Source organism: Triticum urartu, chromosome 4A (genome assembly GCF_056163025.1).
Source record: "Triticum urartu cultivar PI428250 chromosome 4A, HENAU_Tu73, whole genome shotgun sequence".
NCBI lineage: Eukaryota > Viridiplantae > Streptophyta > Magnoliopsida > Poales > Poaceae > Triticum > Triticum urartu.
In genome coordinates, this window is record NC_141876.1 from 612,475,030 (window position 1) to 612,491,473 (window position 16,444).

A 16,444-nucleotide genomic window follows, 5' to 3' on the forward strand; every position below is an offset into this window, starting at 1 on the left:
ATCTTTTGTTGCCCGGCTCCTAGAGGAGCCGGAAACCCTAGCCGCCGCAGCCAAGCCGCCGCCGCCCTCAACCCTAGCCGTGACGGCGCCCTGCCGCCGGCGCGCCCGTTCCTCGCCGCGTCCACTCCCTCCTTGCCCCTACAACCTACGCAGTAGAGCCGGTAGGAACCCTAGTCCTACCAATTTGGTATCCAAAGACACCAGGTTGATCATGTCACAATCTCAAAACCGCCGCCACTACCATCCACCTCCACCCCGCTCTCGCTGCCGCCGGCCACTTCCACCGCGATGGCGGAGATCGCATCTGGCACCACCATCACCACCGCGACAGCGCCCATCACCATCACGGCGGACCCGCCTCCGCTCCTCTCGCCCGAGGAGGTGTCGGGCACCCTACGGGAGCTTGTCCAGGCGGTCAGGGGTATTACCCTCTACCTCGCCGGGAACCAGCCCCCGCCACCGAGCGCCGGCACCACCGCCTACGGACCGCCGCCGCTACAGTGGCCCGCCCCGGCCTTCCAGGCGCCCTACGGAGGGGCGTCCCAGCCGCCGCACTACTCGGCTGCGGGACAGCCGTGGCCAGCATGGCCGGCCTCCACCGCGCAGCTGGGGGGCCCGACCCAGCAGCTTCTTCCGGCGCCACCGCCGGCCCCCACGCCACAGGCGCCGGTGCAGCAGCTCCACCAGGCGCCGCCGCCATCGACAGTACCACCACCCGCGCCTAGGGCTACGGGTCGGCCCCTGCACCAGGTGCAGTTTCCACCGTCACCATCGCCGATCCCCGCTTGGGCGACCGGCTCATCTCCGGGCCCGGTCTACTCCACGGCGCCGGAACACCCGACGCCCTCCCTGCGGTTTGATCACCCCTCCAGCTCGGTGAACGACGCCCCGGCGCTTCCCGACCCAGCATACGCGCCGGCGGCGACTGCGGCCGCCCTCGGGCACGGCGGGCCGACACCCCCTCGCTTCGCCAAACTGGACTTCGCCACCTACGAGGGCACGGAGGACCCCCTCAACTGGCTCAACCAGTGCGAGCAATTCTTTCGAGGGCAGCGGACGCTCGCTTCAGATCGTACCTGGCTCGCGTCCTATCATCTTCAGGCGCAGCGCAGACCTGGTACTACGCCCTCGAGTGGGACGAGGGCGGCATGCCACCTTGGGAGCGCTTCCGGGAGCTCTGTCTCCTCCGTTTTGGGCCTCCTATCCGCGGGAGCCGACTGGCGGCCCTCGGCCGTTTACCGTTCACATCTATGGTGCAGGACTACACCGACCGCTTCCAGGCCCTAGCGTGCCACGCGCTGGGCGTCTCCGCAACCCAGCGCGCCGAGCTCTTTGTGCGCGGTCTGCCGGACCATATCCGCGTGGACGTCGAGCTCCAGGATCCCCCCGACCTCCAGACGGCCATGTACTACGCCCGGGCCTTCGAGCAGCGGGCCCAGGCACTACAGCAGCCACTCGGACGGAGCAGCCGCCAGCCCATTCGGCCAGCACCGACTTCCTCAACCCCGGGTCGGCCTCTCCCAGCCGCGACGGCCACACCCCCGGCCGCCACACGACCCTTCCGTCGGCTGTCACCGGCCGAGCAGCAGGAGCGTCACCGTCAGGGTCTCTGCTTCAACTGCGATGAGCCCTACACGCCGACCCATGTCTGCCCCCGCCTCTTTTATTTAGAGACGGTCGACTACATCGAGGAGGACGACTCGCCCGACCCGTTACATCTGCCTGCGGCAACCGAGGACGCGGCCGCGGATTCCGCAGCGACGGCGTGTGTCGTCTCCCTTCACGCCCTGGCCGGCATCCGGGGCGAGCGGACCATGCTGCTGCCCGTGACGATCCATGGCGAGCGACTGGTGACCCTGCTAGATACGGGCTCCACACACAACTTTCTGCCCGAGTCGACCATGTGTCGGCTAGCCCTCCCGACGACGGGCGGGGAGCGCCTGCGGATCACAGTGGCGAACGGCGATCGCCTCCGGTGCCATGGGCTAGCCCGCGACGTTCCCATCTCCATCGGCGGCGAACACTTTTCCATCACCTGTGCAGGGATCGATCTGGGCTGCTTCGACTTCATCCTCGGGGTGGACTTTCTCCGGACCCTCGGCCCCATCCTGTGGGATTTCGACGCGCTAACGACGACATTCTGGCGGCAGGGCCGCCGCATCCGGTGGGAGGGCATTGGGGGCGCCGCGCCTGCCGTGCCACACCTCCAGCTGGCTGCCGCGTCCTCGGAGGCTGAGCACCCCCTGCTGGATTCTCTTCTGCAGTAGCACAGCGACATCTTCGACGATCCGCGGGGTCTTCCGCCTGCCCGGGTGTACGACCATCATATTCACCTCGTACCAGGTTCCACTCCGGTGGCGGTGCGGCCCTACCGCTACCCCCAGCTGTAGAAGGATGAGTTGGAGCGCCAGTGTGCCCTGATGCTCGCCGCAGGAATCATCCGGATCTCCACGTCGCCCTTCACGGTGCCGGTGCTTCTCGTCCGTAAGTCAGACGACACATGGCGCTTCTGCATCGACTACCGCGCCCTCAACGCACTCACGCTCAAGGACAAGTTCCCTATACCGGTGGTCGACGAGCTCTTGGATGAGCTCCATGGGGCACGCTTCTTCACCAAGCTCGATCTCCGGTCGGGCTATCATCAGGTGCGCATGCATCCGGACGACATCGCCAAGACGGTGTTTCGCACCCACCATGGCCACTTCGAGTTCTTGGTGATGCCTTTCGGCCTCGCCAACGCCCCAGCGATGTTCCAGGCCCTGATGAACGACGTCCTTCGACCCTACTTACGGCGGTTTGTGCTTGTTTTCTTTGATGACATTCTTATCTACAGCGCCACCTGGGCCGAACATCTCCAGCACATCGCCATCGTCTTCAACGAGCTTCGGGCGCACCACCTCCACCTTAAGCGCTCGAAGTGCTCGTTCGGGACACCTATCGTCGCCTACCTCGGCCATGTCATATCGGCCGACGGGGTGGCTATGGACGCCGATAAGGTGGCGGCCGTCTCCGCTTGTCCGACGCCTCACTCGCCGCGGGCTCTCCGCGGGTTCCTCGGACTCGGCGTTCGAGGCCCTCAAGGGGGCCCTCACGACGGGCCCCGTCCTCCAGATGCCCGACTTCGACCGCCCGATCGTGGTGGACTGCGACGCCTCGGGAGCCGGGTTCGGTGCCGTACTTCATCAGGGCGATGGGCCCCTCCCTTTCTTCAGCCGGCCTTTCGCTCCGCGCCATCTTAAGTTGGCAGCTTACGAGCGGGAGCTCATTGGCCTCGTCCAGGCCGTGCGTCATTGGCGGCCATACTTGTGGGGGCGGACCTTCCACATTCGCACGGACCACTACAGCCTGAAGTTCTTGCTGTATCAACGGCTGTCGACCGTCCCGGCGCACTAGTGGATCAGCAAGCTCTTCGGCTTCGACTTCTCTGTCGAGTATCGGCCAGGCCGTCTTAACACCGTGGCCGACGCGCTGTCCCGTCGCGATTCCGACCTCGCGCCACCCGCCAACGCGTCCGCCGGGACGGCCCTGTGCATCCGCTCCGGGCCATCGTTCGGTCTCTTCACCGACATTCGACGCGCCACTGCGACGGCAGATGACGCCGCACTTCTTCAGCAGCAGCTCGCGGCCGGCGACTTGGAGGAGCCCTGGCGCTTCTCTGACGGACTGCTCCTCCATGGGCGCCGGATCTTTGTTCCGGCGCATGATGATCTCCGTCACCAGGTGTTGCAGCTCGCCCACTCGGCGGGCCATGAGGGTGTGCAGAAAACCCTCCATCGTCTTCATGCCGACTTCTACATCCCTGGCGATCATGCCCTGGTCCGCGACTGGGTTCGGTCTTGTCAGACTTGCCAGCGCAACAAGACAGAGACCCTGAGGCCGGCGGGGCTCCTTCAGCCCTTGGAGGTGCCGTCTCAGGTTTGGGCGGATATCTCCTTGGACTTCATCGAGGGCCTTCCCAAGGTGGGGGGCAAGTCGGTCATCCTCACGGTGGTCGATCGCTTCTCTAAGTACGCCCACTTCATCGCGCTGGGCCATCCGTACACGGCGGCGTCCGTGGCCCGGGCCTTCTTCGACGGCATAGTCCGTCTACACGGGTTCCCGACATCGATCGTCAATGATCGGGACCCAGTCTTCACGGGCCATGTCTGGCGCGACCTCTTCAGGATGGCGGGTGTCCAGCTCCGCCTGAGTACGGCGTTCCATCCTCAGACGAACGGTCAGTCTGAGGTGGTTAACAAGGTCATTGCCATGTATTTGTGTTGTGTGACAGGTGATCGGCCTCGCGCTTGGGTGGACTGGCTCTCTTGGGCGGAGTACTGCTACAACACTTCTTATCACTCCGCCCTGCGCGCGACGCCATTTGAGGTGGTTTATGGTCGACCACCCCCGCCTATACTTCCGGTCGACCCGGAGACGGCTCGGACGGCGGTTGTGGGTGACCTTATCCGCACCCGTGATGAGATGCTGGCTGAGGTCCGTCAGCGTCTCCTTCAGGCCCAGCAGACGGCCAAGCACTACTACGACGATCATCATCGCGAGGCGGAGTTCGCAGTGGGTGACTGGGTGTGGCTGCGTCTTCTCCACCGCTCTACGCAGTGACTGGACCCGCGCGCGAAGCGCAAGCTTGGCCCTCGCTACGCCGGGCCCTTCCCTGTCGTGGAGCGCATTGGGAAGGTGGCCTATCGTCTTCAGCTTCCAGCCCGCGCCCGCATCCACGGCGTGTTCCATGTGGGGCTGCTCAAGCCTTTCCGTGGCGAGCCACCAGCGGCTCCTCCGGCGCTTCCTCCAACCGCCGATGGTCGCATTCTTCCAGAGCCAGCAAAGGTGTTGCAGGCCCAGCTCCGTCGTGCTATCTGGTTCGTCCTAATTCAGTGGGCGGGCCTTCCGGAGGAGGAGGCTACTTGGGAGCAGCGTGAGGATTTCCGTCAACACTATCCAGACTTTCAGCTCGAGGACGAGCTGTTTGCGCAGGCGGGGAGAGATGTTATGACCGGCTTGGTCTATTCTAGGAAGAGGCCCACCGGGCATTAGTATTAGGGGCTTGGCCCACAAGTTATCTTAGGCAAGTTATCTTAGGAAAGTTATCTTAGGCTAAAATTATAAATACTCATGTAAGACATCGTTTTGAGACAAGCAATAAAGACTATTATTATCTTTTGTTGCCCGGCTCCTAGAGGAGCCGGAAACCATAGCCGCCGCAGCCAAGCCGCCGCCGCCCTCAACCCTAGCCGCGACGGCGCCCTGCCGCCGGCGCGCCCGTTCCTCGCCGCGTCCACTCCCTCCTTGCCCCTACAACCTACGCAGTAGAGCCGGTAGGAACCCTAGTCCTACCACAATAGCAGGGAATTGATGAGTTTCTGTTACAATGATCAGAATAAATTTCCAATAGTCACCTCATATTTTCTAGCAACAACCCTGATCTCTGATGAAGCATCCCCTTGTAGCCGTAACCCCACAACAAAGTGTGCCTGACCCAAGTAAATCCATCCTTATATCCACATAGAATATGAAGTCGGTAACTCCACATGCCAAATAAAAAAAGTAAAGAATAGGATCCATGCACTTCTGATATATTCTTTTTATAGAGCTTAAAATTCATCTTGTAGCTGTCATGGTTTTGCCTAGCAACCTAATACATGAGAAAGGAAATGTTGTGGTGTAAACCCATAGTTTGACGATGTGATGAATGTACCTTTCATAAAAAAAGTGCAGTTAAAATGCAAAGACTATAGTAGAAAGTAAAGAAACAGTGGAAGAAGAAACAGTTCAGTTCTTTCTAATTGGTAAGAAATTGTGTAGCTAATCACTATGTTGAAATGCAAAGACAATCAAGAAAAGTTGGTGGGTTGAAAGCCATACAACATTCGCATTATCTCGTGATGTTCAGGACATAGTACACAGATTTATCCGCTGGAGGAAGCATTCTCAGCCGAAAAATAAATGCTATTTAGTGTGCTTACCAAGTTCTGTCATCAACGAAAGGCGAGGATGCCAATAGTAAGCACTCTATGATTTCTGTACAAATTATGTAATGGAAGCTTTTTTTTATGACTTCAGCAGAAGTACTATGATATTTCTACACATTATGCAATGGACGGGAAGCAATTTTCAACCAAAGAAGAAAACACATTGAATACCTTAGTGGATTATTAGATGCTATCGTATTTCTCTTCAATGTAGTAACAATTGAACTCCAGAAGTAATTCACTTGTGTGTAGGAAGTTGATCCTGCAAGGCATGAGATATATTCAATATAAAGGAAAAATTTATCTGAACATAAGGTACATTTGATACTTGGAAGTGGAACTACCCCTCTACAATATGCTACAAATAGGCATACTTCTAATTTCAGTCATTTACTGAACAACATTTTCAAATGCTCTGTACACAGAATGATTATGATCAACTTCAGTTATAAAGATCACATAATTTGAACTAACACTATGAAATTTAGAAATCATCTTAAGGGCTTGAACTTACTCGACGGCAAAAAATCTGTGCGCTGGCCCGTAACATATATATACATAGCAGCCAACTCTTGCAGATCGCTCCTCTCTAGTGAAGTACCTAAATAAAAAAATCTCAGCTAAAAAACAAACAGTAGAGACCTTTTGGAAATAGGAAGCAAACAAACCGAAGGATACTCTTTGGAAATTTTTAATGATTAGGACAACTGTTGCATATATCATACTGCACTATATTATTAAGATAAGTAGAGTTCTACTTCATCTTCCTGGTGGAATGCGAACAACATAAAAACTTATGGTGAAATAACTCATTTTTAGATGAGAGGGTAGAGTTAGAAGAAAGACACAATTTGAAACTTGAAATTGTGTTATACTTCGACTGTCCAGGTGCAATTAGTATGCAGTTTAGTTGCAAACCGTACCTCATACAACGAAAGCGCCAGTGCTGGTTCAAAATATGAATGTCCTTAGTGAATACAAATGCAGTTTTGGAACACAGTACATGAAAGACTTAACAAATTCGTTAGGAAAAGTCTTCTATATGAATTCAACTATTGGCAACTTAACAATTCATCAAACACTTCCAACGCATTGTAAAATAGAAAGAAATAATTCAGATTCAGACTCGTGGAGGAAAGGCCATGCGAAGAGAAAAGACATTGTTTGCTGGACAGAGTTCCATAACACCAGTTCGATCTCACCATTGTCGACCGATACGCCTAGGTCCGGCCACTTGCAGGACATGTGTGTGCTGCTTGTCTCACAATGTAGCTCCTCATTGATCGGCACCGCCCCAACACCGCATCTGTTTGACTATTTCCTCTAAAGAATAAACGACCTCGCATTTAGAGAAAGAAGTGGTGACAATCTTAGAAGAAAGACACAATTTGAAACTTGAAATTGTGTTATACTTCGACTGTCCAGGTGCAATCAGTATGCAGTTTAGTTACAAACCGTACGTCATACAACTAAAGCGCTAGTGCTGGTTGAAAACATGAATGTCCTTAGTGAATACAAATGCAGTTTTGAAACACAGTACATGAAAGACTTAACAAATTCGTTAGTAAGACTCTTCTATATGAATTCAACTATTGGCAACTTAACAATTCATCAAACACTTCCAACGCATTGCAAAATAGAAAGACATAATTCAGATGCGAAGAGAAAATACGTTGTTTGCTGGACAGAGTTCCATAACACCAGTTTGATCTCACCATTGTCGACCGATACGCATAGGTCCGGTCACTTGCAGGACATGTGTGTGCTGCGTGTCTCACACCATGTAGCTCCTCATTGATCAGCACCGCCCCAACACCGCATCCGTTTGACTATTTCCTCTAAAGAATAAACGACCTCGCATTTAGAGAAAGAAGTGGCGACAATCACGCGACGGAGAAGCAAAATAGGTCACGGTACATGAAGCTACCAGGCATTCTCCCAGGATTTCCATCCAAACACGCTTGGGCTGTTGGACCTCCAAAATATCAGAAGTTCTCAATAGATTGAACGTGGAGTTTGTTATGTGAGAATAAAATAGATTGGATGTGCGGGCCGTAAATTGAACATGTAGTTCTCCCTTGATTGAACGTGGAGAAGTTTTCCATAGATTTAACATGGAGTTTGTAAGAAAAAAAAAGGTTGGATCTTGCGGGCCATAAATTGGACGTGGAGTTCTCCCTAGACGTGGGGAACTTTTTTATAGATTGAACGTGGAGTTTTTCTAAAAAAACAAAAGATTGGGCATGCGGGTCATAAATTGAACGTGGAGTCATCCTGAGATTGAAAGTGGAGTTTGTCAAAAAAAGATTATACATGGAGTTTGTGTAAAAAAAAGATTCTACATGGAGTTTGTTCCAAAAAAATATTGAACCTGGAGTTAATCTACACCGTAATTATTAGGTCCCACCAGATTAACGGCTTGTAAAATCTAATTAACGTGGGAATTTTTAGGAAGTCTAGAATTAGTATAGGTATAGGTATAGATAGATAGATATAGATAGATAGATAGATAGATAGATATAGATATAGATAGATAGATAGATGCATGTTTCCCTATGTTTATTCGTGTACTTAGTACACTGGCACGCCCGCAATATTTTATTTTCCCTCGTGCGTAGAGAGATAATAATACAATAACCTACGTTATTTTTATTATTTCTCGTGTCAAACAAATTGGCACGCCCGGTGGGACATGGTTCTCCTCCCATCTCTGCTTAACTGTGGTCGTCAGAATCGTCTTCGCCCGTCTCCCAGTCCACACAGCATGCTGCATGACAAGGCATCGACGAGGATTTCCGTTGATCGAGATCCCTTTCTTGGAGGTGGACTCTCACACGGAAGCAACTCGGAGCTAGCGATGATCCATTTTGGATCATTCCCGCCCCTAGTCGTCATCGAGCTTGGTGACAAGGTCTACATGCACGAAGCTCAAGATCATGCGCAGTTCCAAACTATGCAGTCGAAGAAGGCGCAAAGGCGGGAGGCCGCCAAGGCGAAGAAGGAGCGTCGCGAGCTAATGCTCGAGGCATGTGCCCTGTTGAAGGAGTCAACAAGGGCGGATATGAAAGGAGACGTGGAGGCTGCTCAACGCCTTCGCGCTAAGGGCGCCAACAGACAGGAAGGAGCGGCGTCCCATCACGCCCCTACCCCATTTCCGCACCCTGAGCCTTCACGACCAACTCCATGACGCACTGAGGTTGAGTTGCTCGAGGGTTTGGAGGCCATCTCCCAGAACCTGCAGAAGCTCATGGCGAACTCGCGTTTGCCGGAAAGCCCACATCCTCTTCGGAACTACAGGAGGAAGTATCGCAAGGTACAACTACTCCACCAATAGATTACCTCCCACATTGCACAGAGCATGATGCCGGAGGAGGATTGGTCCCTTGGGGCATGGGAGTTCACTTACCGGAGCACCTTGACCTCTCCATATGACTTGTTCCCCAACGATTGGGCATACGAGCCAACCAAGGTCAAGCTCCTGGTGAGGCGAGCTATTATGAAGGATTTTTGGAAGCGGCGTTCACACAAGGAGCCTGTTCTACAAAGCCCTATGTTCTCCATCAACCTTGAAGATACTCGTTGGGGTGTGTGGGCTCCATGCCTTCATACTTCAGCGGTCGACGACCGGTCTCTCCCCAACGACAGCAGGTTTTTTGTCCTTCGCCATGAAGCACCCGCCCCACATGATGAAGACCTGCGGCGAGAATTTCGTCAACTCCAAGAGCAGATGAACAACATCTAGAGGCGGCTGCATGATCCATTGGCGCCAAGTACATCATCAACACAAGCTTCATGTAGGATGAAGCATCAAGCCCCAAATCATCGTCCTAAACATGGGCGCCAGACTTTGGCGCCTCGTCGAAAAACTTCACCAACCCGACACTTCCAGCAATGGGGGCATCCTAACATGCCTCACATTGGAACCGGTGGTCAAGACAGCAAGACCAAGAAAGGAACCCTCGGCCTACTCAACGGTGGTGACCATGGGAGCCACCATGGCCGACACTTCACCCAACATTTCTTGTTAACAACACTCTGTGAACAGCAAGCCAAGTGAGTAGAAGAGCTCGTCAACATGTCAGCATCACAAGAGCTAGAAGACGGGGGGATGGACCAAGCCAGGAGAGGACGCGCCTGCGGTGTGGCAGCGTCAAGCAAGGGAAATCGAGGAGGCGATAGTGCGCCAGCTACGACGTGCACGACGCGTGCGCCCGAGACGGCAACACAAGCGATGAGGTGGAGAACTCCCTCGTGGCCGTTCTAAGGATGCCAAGTCTGGTGCAAGACGCTCGCAGAAGCACCGTGCCAGAGCCGTCGCTGGCCACGTCCTGGATGGGTGCTTGAAGACACGCCTGTGTCGATAGCAAGGACACAAATACACTATGGCACCACAGAAGAAGAGCGCGCTGGTTGTAACCGTGCCGGCGACAGCAAGTTGCCGATGATCCGACGTTGGCCTGCGCAAGGCAAGCAGACGCCCGGCGAGCCCAAGAAAGGGGAGCAATGCAAGCCCCACTAACTAACTTTTCATGATATATGTATATCTTCCATCTATCAGGAGACACAATTCATTGCGTAAGGGAAGGGCCACCCAGCCAAGAGAAGATGCGCCTGCGGCGGCAGTGTTGAGGACGGTGACGAAAGCCATACACAAGGGCAGAGGGGGCACCCGCTCGGCCAGGGGACCGAGGTAGAAGGAAGGACGCACCCTTGACGGTGGCGCACTCACCGTTCAGCACACGCGTGCTCTGTCCTGTCCGGCGGCTACGCTTGCACCAAGGAGGACGTGCAGCATCAAGGCAGAACATGCTAGTGGCGTCCCGGCATGCGTGCAGTAACGCCAGCATGCACCACCAGTTTCGTGGAGCCAAGCATGCATCACTAGCTTCATGGAGATGAGCATACTATCGTAGGTCAGCACAATATTTAACATCCATCCATCTCTCGTGTGTATCCTGGCATGATAATTACAAGTATCATGAGCATCCGGGAGCATCATCGTCCGGTACATGGAGAAGGTAAACGCGTGGGCGCCATTGCAGCAGCGCCTCCATCCTACGAGTCTAGTCCAGCCGACCGGTGGGCTGGTCACAAAAACGATACGTGAGAACTCACACACATAGAAGACCCGAAGGGCCTGTGAGATGCAAGACGCAGATCATCTGGCCGGAGCCGTGGGCGGCGGCGACGGCGACTCACTTGAAGCAAATCCATCCAACAAGGCCACGTATCCATAAAACTCCCAAGCCCGAGCGAGGAGGAGAGACCCAGGTGGAGACGCACCCATGGCGGTAGTGTCAACGAGGAAAGGGAGCCGCACTCGCACTTGGTGCACTTGCACCCAAGGCAGCCGTGGACGACGTGCCGATGATTGCAACTCCATGGACGTATCACGACAGCGACGACCGGTCACCGGACAGCTCGCCGGTGGTGTCTTCTTCCATTTATGCTTCCATAATGACAGCGGCGAGGCTGCAGGTGAGTAGCACGGCACCAAACTCCGCCTTGGCGATGACATCGGAAGGGTTGCCGGCGTGCGGCCCCAGTGCCATCTACACCGCCGCGACAACGTCGGAGCTGCTAGCCTGCAGCCCGGCGCCATCTTCGCCATGCCGGTGTGCGGCCCGACGCCATGTACACCAATTACGGCCATGTTGGAGCCGTCGCCCTCGACCTCCGGCTCGACCAGGAAGACTGCTTCGTCGATAGGATGCCAAGACCTTCATCGGCTTCTCACCCGGCAAGGTAGCTAACTACCTCGACCACGCTGATGCCATCGCCACCAATCTCTGGCTCGGCAAGGAAGCTGCTTCATCGAGACAATGTCGACACCTTCATCGACTTCACATCCGCTCGCGGGTGCTAACTACCTCGACAAGCCACCTTGTACCTACATGGACATAACGTCGACACCTTCATCAACTTCTCATCCGGCAAGGACGCTGACCACCTCGGTGCACCGCACCTACACCGACATGGGATCGCCGACTTCATCAACTCTTCATCTGCCGAGGACGCGGTCTATAGCATCTCTTCCGAACGCCTACATGATTTCGCCATCTTCACTGGCTTATTACCCGGCAATGACACAGACTGCACCAGCACACCGCCATTCTTCTACATCAACTGTCTACACCGAGCGAAGGTTGTCCCTGTAACTGTGACGCCCCAAGGTCTACATCGACGAGATAGTATTATCGTCATCTTTAAGCACCGCTATCATGCGGCGACACGCAAGTCTTTTCCAACTTCTACATCAACACGCTTCCCCGACATCGTCCAAGCTCCGACGAGGCAAAGCTATACTCTATCGGCATGTCTTTTTCCAATGAAGCAATCCATATCTTGCCATGCACCGACGAGGCGAAGGCAAGTCATCCAGTCCGACACCGACAAGGCGGACACCACCAGGCCAGGCACCGATGAGGCGAAGGCCGCCCACTTCATCAACGGACAATTGATAAGACGAAAGTATATGGCTAAGCATGGCCAGAGCGACGGGCGTACTGCTCTCCCCTTCACTTCATCACCACATCCCCACCATCTACACCAAGCCAATGGCGCAATCGGAGCCTTCGACAAGACACTCGGCAGATACTCAAGAAGACGGTGACAAGGCACAAGGGAGACTCACATGATCGTTTCTTCGAGTCCTTATAGGCGTACTGTGTTACAGTCTGTACCCCCAACAAAGGCGACTTGGTTTTCTCTCGTTTACGGGAGTGAGGCGGTCCTTCCACTGGAGGTCCAGCTACCCTCTTTGAGGGTGGCTATCCAAGATGAGATCGCCCAAGACGAACAGGTGCAACTGCAGTTTCAGGAGCTCGACGCCCTTGAAGAGGGGCGACTTCGTGCCCTACAGAACCTAGAGCTTTACCGCCAGAATATGGTGAGAGCTTACGACAAGCTCATCAAGCAACGCGTCTTCTGAAAAGGAGAGTTGGTTCTCGCGCTCAGGCGACCCATCTTCGTGACGCAAAAGACGAAGGGCAAGTTCGATCAAAAGTGGGAAGGGCCATACGTCATCGAGCAAGTCTACGACGGGGGAGCATACCATCTTGTAGATTCCCAGGAGTCCGACCTATGCCCCCAATCAACGGAAGGTTCCTCAAAAAATATTTTTCTTAAAATTTTGCCTCTTTTGTTGCCTTTTGGTTGTTCATTGGGGAAATTTTTCCCGTGGGCTTTTGGATCCATGATGCATTATCCTTTGCATTTCCGGGATATATCTAGTTTTCCCCAATTTTTACGGACTAAGTCCAACAAAAAAATGGCTTTCCCCTATCGCACTACGCTGTTGGTTGAAGTTTCGGCTACCCTAGGACTTGTTGGAGGGCGGCACAATGTGTCGATTTGCAGGTGGAGCGACTCCTACACCCACAATGCACGACACGTACCAGGTGTATGCTTCCGGAGGCAGCTGAGATGATTACTTGGGCACTTCTGAGTATTGAGACCCCGCGCTCTTCATGTTTCCCGGCGTGCCTCGTGTTCGCAGAGGCTCGCACTCCAAGGAAGACTATAGGAAAAGATCATGGAGGGCTGCCTGACCCAACACAAGTTGGTTTGGTGCATAGTCACATGGCAACCCTGGGGTGCGCTACCAGAAGCCCCAGATAAAGTGCTAGAGGGTTTTTCCTAGTCCATAGAGGTGAACAGTTCCCTTCCAAGTTCCCAAGGTGGTGTTGGAAATATGCCCCTAGAGGCAATAAGAAATTGGTTATTATTATATTTCCTTGTTCATGATAATCGTTTATTATCCATGCTAGAATTGTATTGATAGGAAACTCAGATACATGTGTGGATACATAGACAACACCATGTCCCTAGTAAGCCTCTAGTTGACTAGCTCGTTAATCAATAGATGGTAACGGTTTCCTGACCATGGACATTGGATGTCGTTGATAACGGGATCACATCATTAGGAGAATGATGTGATGGACAAGACCCAATCCTAAGCCTAGCACAAGATCATGTAGTTCGTATGCTAAAGCTTTTCTAATGCCAAGTATCATTTCCTTAAACCATGAGATTGTGCAACTCCCGGATACCGTAGGAGTGCTTTGGGTGTGCCAAACGTCACAACGTAACTGGGTGGCTATAAAGGTACACTACAGGTATCTCCGAAAGTGTCTGTTGGGTTGGCACGAATCGAGACTGGGATTTGTCACTCCGTGTAAACGGAGAGGTATCTCTGGGCCCACTCGGTAGGACATCATCATAATGTGCACAGTGTGATCAAGGAGTTGATCACGGGATGATGTGTTACGAAATAAGTAAAGAGACTTGCCGGTAACGAGATTGAACAAGGTATCGGGATACCGACGATCGAATCTCGGGCAAGTATCGTACCGCTAGACAAAGGGAATTGTATACAGGATTGATTAAGTCCTTGACATCGTGGTTCATCCGATGAGATCATCGTGGAACATGTGGGAGCCAACATGGGTATCCAGATCCCGCTGTTGGTTATTGACCGGAGAGTCATCTCGGTCATGTCTGCATGTCTCCCGAACCCGTAGGGTCTACACACTTAAGGTTCGGTGACGCTAGGGTTATAGAGATATTAGTATGCGGTAACCCGAAAGTTGTTCGGAGTCCCGGATGAGATCCCGGACGTCACGAGGAGTTCCGGAATGGTCCGGAGGTAAAGATTTATATATAGGAAGTGCTATTTCGGCTATCGGGACAAGTTTTGGGGTCACCAGTATTGTACCGGGACCACCGGAAGGGTCCCGGGGGTCCACCGGGTGGGGCCACCTGCCCCGGGGGGGCACATGGGCTGTAGGGGGTGCGCCTTGGCCTGTATGGGCCAAGGGCACCAGCCCCAAGAGGCCCATGCGCCAAGAGATAAGGGAAAGAAAGAGTCCTAAAGGTGGAAGGCACCTCCTAGGTGCCTTGGGGAGGATGGACTCCTCCCTGGCCGCACCCTTCCTTGGAGGAAGGGCCAAGGCTGCGCCCCCCCCCCCCTCTCCCTTGGCCCTATATATAGTGGGGGGAAGGGAGGGCAGCAACACCTAAGCCCTGGCGCCTCCCTCTCCCTCCCATGACACATCTCCCTCCTCCCGCAGCGCTTGGCGAAGCCCTGTTGGAATCCCGCTACTTCCACCACCACGCCGTCGTGCTGCTGGATCTCCATCAACCTCTCCTTCCCCTCGCTGGATCAAGAAGGAGGAGACGTCGCTGCTCCGTACGTGTGTTGAACGCGGAGGTGCCGTCCGTTCGGCGCTAGGATCATCGGTGATTTGGATCACGACGAGTACGACTCCATCAACCCCGTTCTCTTGAACGCTTCCGCGCGCGATCTACAAGGGTATGTAGATCCACTCCTCCCTCGTTGCTAGATGACTCCATAGATAGATCTTGGTGACACGTAGGAAATTTTTTGAATTATTGCTACGTTCCCAACAGTGGCATCATGAGCTAGGTTTATGCGTAGTTTCTATGCACGAGTAGAACACAAAGTAGTTGTGGGCGTTGATTTTGTTCAATATGCTTACCGTTACTAGTCCAATCCTGATTCGGCGGCATTGTGGGATGAAGCGGCCCGGACCGACCTTACACGTACTCTTATGTGAGACTGGTTCCACCGACTGACATGCACTAGTTGCATAAGGTGGCTAGCGGGTGTCTGTCTCTCCCACTTTAGTTGGATCGGATTCGATGAAAAGGGTCCTTATGAAGGGTAAATAGCAATTGGCATATCACGTTGTGGTTTTTGCGTAGGTAAGAAACGTTCTTGCTAGAAACCCATAGCAGCCACGTAAAACATGCAAACAACAATTAGAGGACGTCTAACTTGTTTTTGCAGGGTACGCTATGTGATGTGATATGGCCAAAAGGATGTGATGAATGATATATGTGATGTATGAGATTGATCATGTTCTTGTAATAGGAATCACGACTTGCATGTCGATGAGTATGACAACCGGCAGGAGCCATAGGAGTTGTCTTAATTTATTTATGACCTGCGTGTCAACATAAACGTCATGTAATTACTTTACTTTATTGCTAACCTGTAGTAGTAGAAGTAATAGTTGACGAGACAACTTCATGAAGACACGATGATAGAGATCATGATGATGGAGATCATGGTGTCATGCCGGTGACGATGATGATCATGGAGCCCCGAAGATGGAGATCAAGAGGAGCAAAGTGATGATGGCTATATCATGTCACTATTTGATTGCATGTGATGTTTATCATGTTTATGCATCTTGTTTACTTAGAACGACGGTAGTAAATAAGATGATCCCTCATAATAATTTCAAGAAAGTGTTCCCCCTAACTGTGCACCGTTGCGACAGTTCGTTGTTTCGAAGCACCACGTGATGATCGGGTGTTAGATTCTAACATTCACATGCAACGGGTGTAAGACAGATTTACACACGCGAAACACTTAGGTTGACTTGACGAGCCTAGCATGTACAGACATGGCCTCAGAACACAAGAGACCGAAAGGTCGAGCATGAGTCGTA

The 16,444-nt window shown here is 53.3% G+C and overlaps 1 long non-coding RNA gene and 1 pseudogene across 3 annotated transcripts; one reads left to right on the top strand and one right to left on the bottom strand.

Moving 5' to 3' along the window:
• The first annotated feature begins 288 nt into the window (after nucleotides 1-288).
• Nucleotides 289-2,267, top strand: LOC125555008 (uncharacterized; annotated as a pseudogene).
• Nucleotides 2,268-5,401: 3,134 nt separating this feature from the next.
• Nucleotides 5,402-7,586, bottom strand: LOC125554433 (uncharacterized). Of its 3 annotated transcripts, none has more exons than XR_007304416.2 (4): nucleotides 7,169-7,586; nucleotides 6,481-6,567; nucleotides 6,138-6,228; nucleotides 5,402-5,468 (listed from the first exon to the last, which is right to left on the bottom strand). It is a non-coding gene; the product is annotated as an uncharacterized LOC125554433 (long non-coding RNA). The 3 variants fall into 3 exon arrangements; XR_015602217.1 differs by having other exon boundaries at nucleotides 5,414-5,488; XR_015602216.1 differs by lacking the exon at nucleotides 5,402-5,468 and adding an exon at nucleotides 5,514-5,629.
• Nucleotides 7,587-16,444: the final 8,858 nt, after the last annotated feature.